Raw genomic sequence first — 7910 nt, 5'->3', positions numbered from 1 at the left:
ACCTCGGGCTTCACATGGTACAACCTACAACGAATTTACAAAGGTCCCCCATTCCTTTCGTAAATTTTAGCATTTGAAAAGGCCACCTATGATGCATAGTATATCGACCAAGGAGAAACAATGGCATCTTACATGCATCTTCTCCATGGCAAAATGTGGTTGTAATTTGGCTCTCAACTATGGTGGAATGCTCTTTACATAAAATTGGCACTCAAGCTCTTGATTTCTATACAAAGCACTATTATCTTTTCCCTCCCACTCAAAGTTCTCAACCACGGTAACTAGGCACACAATTCTTGATTTGGGGTTAAACTCTATCATAGTAAAAGGGTAGCTAGCATTTAATGTGACACAAGCCTCAAGAAGTCTTGAATACCATGCTAGAGTGTTGGGGAGGGTGCCATGTAGGTTAGAGTACAATGTACATCAAACATTAACATGAAGAAAATTAAGAAACATATATTACGTTTTTTGGGTTAGGATTTCCTTTCTTACTTTAGAGTCTTTTATGGACTACCATGTCACAATAAATGCATTGCTTGGGGGTGACCTTTAATACTAAGAAGCCTTAACTTCATTGGTTGGGGGCCACACACACACACACAAATGCATGTGTGTGCATGCATGCATGCACTCATGTGTTCATGCAAGCATTGACACATGTACACACATCTCAAAAGCATGTCTACACACATGCATAGGTGCACATATACACTTGTGCATGCATGTATGCATACACACTCACATGCATATGCATGCATGCATAACACACACATGTGCATGCATACACAAGCACATTGCATGCATACATACACACACATCGGGGTGCTCTCTCTCTCTCTCTCTCTCTCTCTCTCTCTCTCTCTCCCCCCATGTACGTGCTTGTATGCATGCGCTTGCATGTGGTTATGATGTGCACGAACTTGTACGTACATGCATGTCTGTGCAAACTCAACCCTCTCCTACATTGTTGTGGCTTATTCTTGCCTTATGCCATTAGCCTTGTTTATAGTGATGCCTTGGCTTACCACTAATGCAACTTTGATCTTAACAAACATAACAAGAGGTTATGAAGCATTACCACTCCCAATCCTAAAGGAAAAAAACCAAGCAAGGGGTGTGTGCATGTGTGTGCATGTGCATACACATGTGAGTGTATGTATGCATGTAAATGTGGCACAAGTAACTGAATACATGCATGTGTGTGTGTGTGCATGCGCATGCGTGCATGCAAGTGTTTGTGTATGCATGCATGCACATGTGTTATATGTGTGTGTGTGCATGTGTATGTATGTGCACATGCATGTGTATGTACGTGCGCCCGTGCATGCATGCACACACACATGTATGCATGCATGCGTACACATGTGAGTGCATGTATGCATGCATTTACACGTGTGTGTGTGTACACGCGCGTGCATATATGCTGACATGTGTGTGTTTGTGTTTTTTACATGCATGCATACACATGTGTGTTTTTATGCATACATGCATGCACATGTGCGTGTATGTGCACCTATGCATACATGCATGCACGTGCATGTGTATGTGGACCTATGCATGTGTGTGTGTGTGTGCACGCTTTTGATGTGTGTGTACATACGTCCATGGTTGCATGAACAATTGTGTATGTGCATACATGTGTATATACATGTGCACGTGCGATATATATATATATATATATAAAGAGAGAGAGAGAGAGAGAGAGAGAGAGAGAGAGAGAGAGAGAGAGCTCATTCCCCCCTCACCACCCACAAAATCCTCCTTTTTATGGCCAAAATTTGAATGCAAAGTATATATGCCATACGAAGAATGTTTTTTTCATGTGAAGATTTTTCATAAAATTTATCAACCAGATTGTTCCATTGCATCACATGTTCTATACTAAATTTCCAATGACTATCATGAACTTCATTGTATATGTTGCCTAAGTACTTACAACATTTGATTTCGAGTGAGCATAAACCTCCATGTTGAGTACTAGCTCCAAGGTCTTCTAGTTATACTCGAGTAACTAATGTAGTTCTATGGGCATGGTCCTCTTTCCCTCTCCAAAACACATGCATACCTCACATTGAAATGCACTCTAAGCAACCCACAAAATCAACTATTCAACAATATTTGGATGCACTCATTACATGTTATATTACATCCGAGTCTCCTTTGATAAAGAGAGAGCTTGTGCTTTGCATAGTGCTCCTCATGACCACCCACAACTTGCTAAAACTTAGTGCCAAGCATAACTAATAACACTAAGCAAGTGGGTGAACCTAAACACCAAGCAAGTCACAAATCGTGAGCAATGTGGTTGGATCACTTGCCAAGAGCTATAAAATTCCTTACAACCATATCAATGAATCATAACATTATCTACCTCACCTCCTCCTCCTTATCTCCACTACATACGTGCCTTCATCTTACTTTAAACAACTTAGGTATAGCACGTCCTACCTAATTGCTTCTTTAGAAGACTTACTAGAGAAGATCTTGGTGCACCTCCATGATCCTTGTTATCAAACAATATAACCTACGTTGGTTGGCATAGTCCCTCTTCATAGCTCCCCCACCTAATCAATTGATAGCCTTTTTTTTCCTTCTCATATATGGGGGTGGCTAATGAAGCTTGTACTAGAGACACTGTGCACTAAGGGAATTGACAATTATGTATTCTAGTATTAGCACACCTATAATGAAATTTAAATTTCATCCAAAGGGGATTTCATATTCTTATTAAGATTGAATGCATGCAAGTGTCAAAAGATGTAGTGAGGCTTATATTATTAGCAAGCAATAATTTCTAGTAAGGCCTTTCCCAATGAAATACTTTAAGCAATTTGCAATGTTTTTTAATTGTGGTTTATTACATACATCACCCGCTACTTTCCAAATTATTTAGAATTGAAAATTGGTCAATGATAGCATGATTTTATATATTAGAGAGATGCTTGAAACAGACACAAAGTGAAGTACGAATAAGACTATTTATGTGTTGGACTATGACAAAAGTGAAGTACAAATAAGACTATTTATGTGGAGGATAGATTGAGAAAAATGAATATACATAGGTCAGTACTCTCAACTATGACAAAAGCAAAATTGCATCGGTTTGTATTTACTCTCATTTATGAGATTTTTCCAAAGCTCATGATTTGAGGCAAATATTTGTAGCAAAAAGGGTCACTTCCCTTAGTGGGCATATTGGTAGGACAAATGCACAAATGTTTTAATGTCTCCATGCATGTATGAACATTTTATTTTAGAAGAATGAATTCAATGTGGTGCTCTATGCTCTAGGGATCTCCTAAGATATTATCACATGAGTTTAAAGTGGGGGATAAAGCAAGTTCTTTGGGAAACGATATTTGTGTGAGCATATGAGAAAATAGGGAAGGTTAACAACAAAGATGGATAGAACATGCACATGTGTATGTACACACACATGAATAAGCTTAGGCATGTAATAAACAAGCACTCTTGATACATGAACAAGCTTAGGCATGTAATAAACATATCAATTCATGTGTGTTCAACTTGGAAAGCTCCATCATGAAAAGATGGGCACAATCTCACATATATGTTCAAAACATGTGGGTTAGACAGTCGCTAATGTCAGTCCAACCTCTTGAGAGCCTTGTTTTGCACCTTATGGCCTTGTTTATTGCCATAAATTGTAACTCCACAAGCACACATATATCAAACATACTTTGGACCGTGTAGATAGTTACATGATTTGAAATTTAGTGGGGTAGCGTTTGCCATTTTCTTTGCACTCTTCAATTCATGCATGCTCAACTTGGAAAGATCCATCATGAGTGGAGGGTTTGTGCTCAAGATGGGAACCAATTCACATATTTAAAAAAATGTGGGTTAGAAGTGGCTATTTGCAATCCAACCTCTTAAGAGCCTTGTTTTGCACTTTATGGCCATGTTTATTGCCATAAATTGTAGCTCCACATGCATATATATACTGGAACATGTAGATAATTGTATGATTTGAAACCTGGTGGGGTAGCCTTTTTAAATTGTACCTCAATGAAAAAATAATCAGTCATATCATGATGGAAATCGCCACAATTACTCATTTAAGTACACTTGTCACATGTGGGTTACGTACGCTATAGGTTTGATAATAGAACAAAAATGTAAGCACAAAAATAAAACACTTACTATGCCTTGCACAATACCCAATCACATGTACAGAAAATATATTGATACCATCCCATGACTACACACAATTTTTAGAAGAGCCTAACCTCATCTTGGTTAGTATATTCTTGTAAAATTTTGGTGTTTGTTTTATATGGAGTAAATGCACACATATAGCTAAATCATGCTATGCATTGTTAATTGCATAATTGTCTAGCCCAATAAATCATCCCCTCTCTCTCTAAAATAAATCCCCAAGCAATGAAAAAGGTCATCAACAAATCCTTAAGCACATAAAACATGGTTCAAACATGTATTTTAGCTTCAACATGGGAAAAAATTAGAATAAGAACATAAGAAAAAAATTCGAAGGGTCATAAAAACACTTTTTGAACATTTTTGCTGCTTTTTTTGCAAAAAGCACCATAGTGTGCCTTATAAGCAAGAAAATACGAGGAATACAGCAAAATTTCCAAACCCCAATTGTGCATAAGTAAGAGAAAAGGGTCAAGGAAGCACAATTCAAAATCCAAAGAAGCATGAAAAATACATTGATTTACCAATTAAAAGTGCGAGTTACCTACGAATGGTAGTGCTCATCCTTTAATCCTATGCCTTTAAATGTAGTTTAGCCAAAGTTCAACCCTCTTTTCAACATTTTTGTTTTATGTTTATCGAGTTTTGCACTACATCTAATCAATGTCTTTGGACTTTTTTGGCATATTATGTCTTGCATCCCCTTTGGCAATTACTTTGCTTGTGTCATAACTAAAATGCATACGCTAAAATATTTACCTTGTTTTGCATTAATGTGCCAAGAGTTTGATAATTATTCATCCCTCTGTTCTCTTTCTATCCTTTCTTACACATTACCACTATCTTTGGTTTTATATCATCCTTTAAAGGCATCTAGTGACTTCAGTAAAAAACAATAGGCCTTAATAGATTTTCTTAAATGCTTACGGACTCACAATGGTGGAGAGTATCTCTCTCATGACTTTCACCATTTCTATGATAAGTTGCAGAAAAGATGAACCGTGCCATTTAGGAAAGGTTGTAAAGCATGCTTTCTAATGCAAGTCTTTCTGGTGGTTTTTGGGTTGAGGCAATGAAGACTGGAGTGCATGTGATCAATAGATCACCTAGTAAGACTTTGGATGGTGGCATTCTTGAAGAGGCATGGAGTGGCAAGAAGCCTTCTTACTCTCATTTGCGCATATTTGGGTGTGAGGCATATGCACATGTGCCAAAAGAGCTTCGGAAGAAGCTAGATCCTAAGTCTAGGAAATGCATTTTTATGGGTTATGACGAAAGTGGAGAGACGAGCTATCGTCTCTGGGATCCATAAGCCAAGAAGGTCATACGCAGTCATGATGTGGTCTTCAATGAGAAGAAGATGCATAAGAAACCCATGAGAGATGTGGAAATGACGAGAATTACTTTCTAGGATATGAATCCACCCACATATGTTGATAGACAGCAAGCTGTCCATGAACCGAATGTGCAGGAAATGGTGCCACCAGGTATTCCCACAGGTACACATTCAAGGGTAGATGATGGATCATCTATTGATGGAAATAATGAACCCAATGAGGCTGATATGTAGGTGGGACAGCAAGCTGGAATGCCCTTGAGAATATCATCTAGAGTGTCTAGACCGCCTGAGAGATTTGTTCTAGGGGCAAACTATGTGATGCTTACTGATTGCGGGGAGCCTCCTTGCTATAGAAAGCCTATGATGCACGAGGATCAACACAAGTGGGAGTGTGCTATGCAATCAGAGATGGATTCACTCATGAAAAATAAGACTTGGGACTTGGCTTCTTTGCCACATGGAAAGAAACATTGCCATGTAAATGGGGCTATAAGATGAAGATCACAGGTGATGATGTGCCTAAGTACAAGGCTCGTTTAGTTGCTAAAGAGTTCAAGGAAGAGAAGGGTGTGGATTGTGATGAGATCTTCTCTCTGGTTGTGAAGATGACCACACTTAGATGTGTACTTGGACTTGTGGCAGCAGCAGAGGATATGGAGCTTATGTAGATGGATGTCAAGACAACTTTCTTGCATGGGGATTTGCATGATGAAATTTACAAGGTACAACCGGAAGACTTTGAAGAAAAGGGCAAAGAGAATTTAGTTTTCAAGCTAAAATAGCATTAAGCAAGCGCTTAGAGAATGGTATCAAAAGTTTGATGCTTTCATTCCATCCCAAGGTTTGAAAAGAAGTGAGATTGATCATTGCCTCTACACTAAAAGGGCTAAGGATAATAGCCTAATACTCCTGGAAATTTATGTGGATGATAATGCTATTGGGCTAGCAAGAACACTTATGAGCTGTATGCATTTAAGGCCAAGTTGCATGAGGCCTTCGACATCAAGGATTTGGGACCTACAGGTCATATTCTTAGTATGCGCATCACACATGACCGGATTAGGAAACTCCTTTGGCTTTCACAAGGAGTATGTTACAAAAGTGTTGCAGCGTTTCAATATGGAGGGGGGGAAGGCAGTAAGTACTCCATTGCCTCCATATGTGAAATTGATCCAGGTAGAGAGTCCCAAATCATATGAGAAGAGAGCCATGATGGCCAAGGTTCCTTATGCATCAACAGTTGGGAGTCTTATGTATGCTATGATAGCTATTAGACCGGACATTGCATTTGCAGTGGGAGTTGTTAGCCAGTACATGGCTAATCCAACCAGGAAAGAGGCATTGGGAGGTAGTTAAGTGCATCATAGTTAAGTACCAAGGAGATGTGCATCTACTTTGGCAGAGGAGAGATGCATGTACTTGGGTACATAGATTTAGATTATGTAGGGCATGTGGATAGTAGGAGATCCACTTCTGGTTATGTGTTCACCTTTGCAGGTGGTGTAGTGTCGTGGATGTCTCACGCACAGAAGTGTGTTGCTTTGTCTACCACAGAGGCCGAGTATGTTGCAACCATAGAGGGTTGCAAGGAGGCTATATGGCTTGATTGGCTAGTGGGAGATTTGGGGATTCATACAGGAGTACCGACATTGCATAGTGATTCCATGAGTGCTATTCAACTAGCACGGAATTCGATCTTTCATGGAAAGATCAAACACATCGAGGTCAAGTACCATTTCATCAGGGAGGTACTTTAGTACAAGCGCATAGAGCTTGTCGAGGTTTATATAGATGATAACCCTGTAGATATGTTGACGAAGAGTCTACCTAGTTAGCGGTTTGAGTATTGTTGTGTTTGATGGGCATTGGATAGTATGCTCACTGACTGTTCTCCCTTCAAGGCACATTGTCCTTTAAGTGGGAGGTTGTAGGGGTTAAAGGCCATTGTACCTTAACCCCAGTTATGTATAATACTCAAACACACACACATATATATATGGATGACATAGAAGATTAGGGTGTTCTGCACCCACCAAAACTTGTGTGGCTCTCCCTCTCTCTCACCCTCTTCCATTCCACTTCCGTTGAGAGCACTCTCAATATCTACTTCTCTCACCACTATTCGATTAATATTTATATTCTTGAGCCTCATAGTCATGCTTGCTCTGCTAGTATTAGGATTCCAAATATTTTCTATGCACATTGCATAGGAATGGCAGTTACGTAGATTTGGAACTTTTGCTTGTGTGATGGTTTGTGTTCATTTTGTATAGTGGTAGTAGCTATCTCTTATGTCAGTTACTTTTAGCTCCTCTCATGTTAGTGAATTCTATCAATCTGTTGCCATGACTAGAAGATAGGATATCCTTAGGTACAAGGTTGCCCTTCA

This window comes from Dipteris shenzhenensis, chromosome 22 (assembly GCF_047967505.1).
Source record: "Dipteris shenzhenensis isolate YYH24624 ecotype China chromosome 22, Dip_SZ_1.0, whole genome shotgun sequence".
Taxonomy (NCBI): Eukaryota; Viridiplantae; Streptophyta; class Polypodiopsida; order Gleicheniales; family Dipteridaceae; genus Dipteris; species Dipteris shenzhenensis.
The sequence above is the reverse complement of the archived record's forward strand: the minus strand, read 5'-3'. Positions refer to the sequence as shown.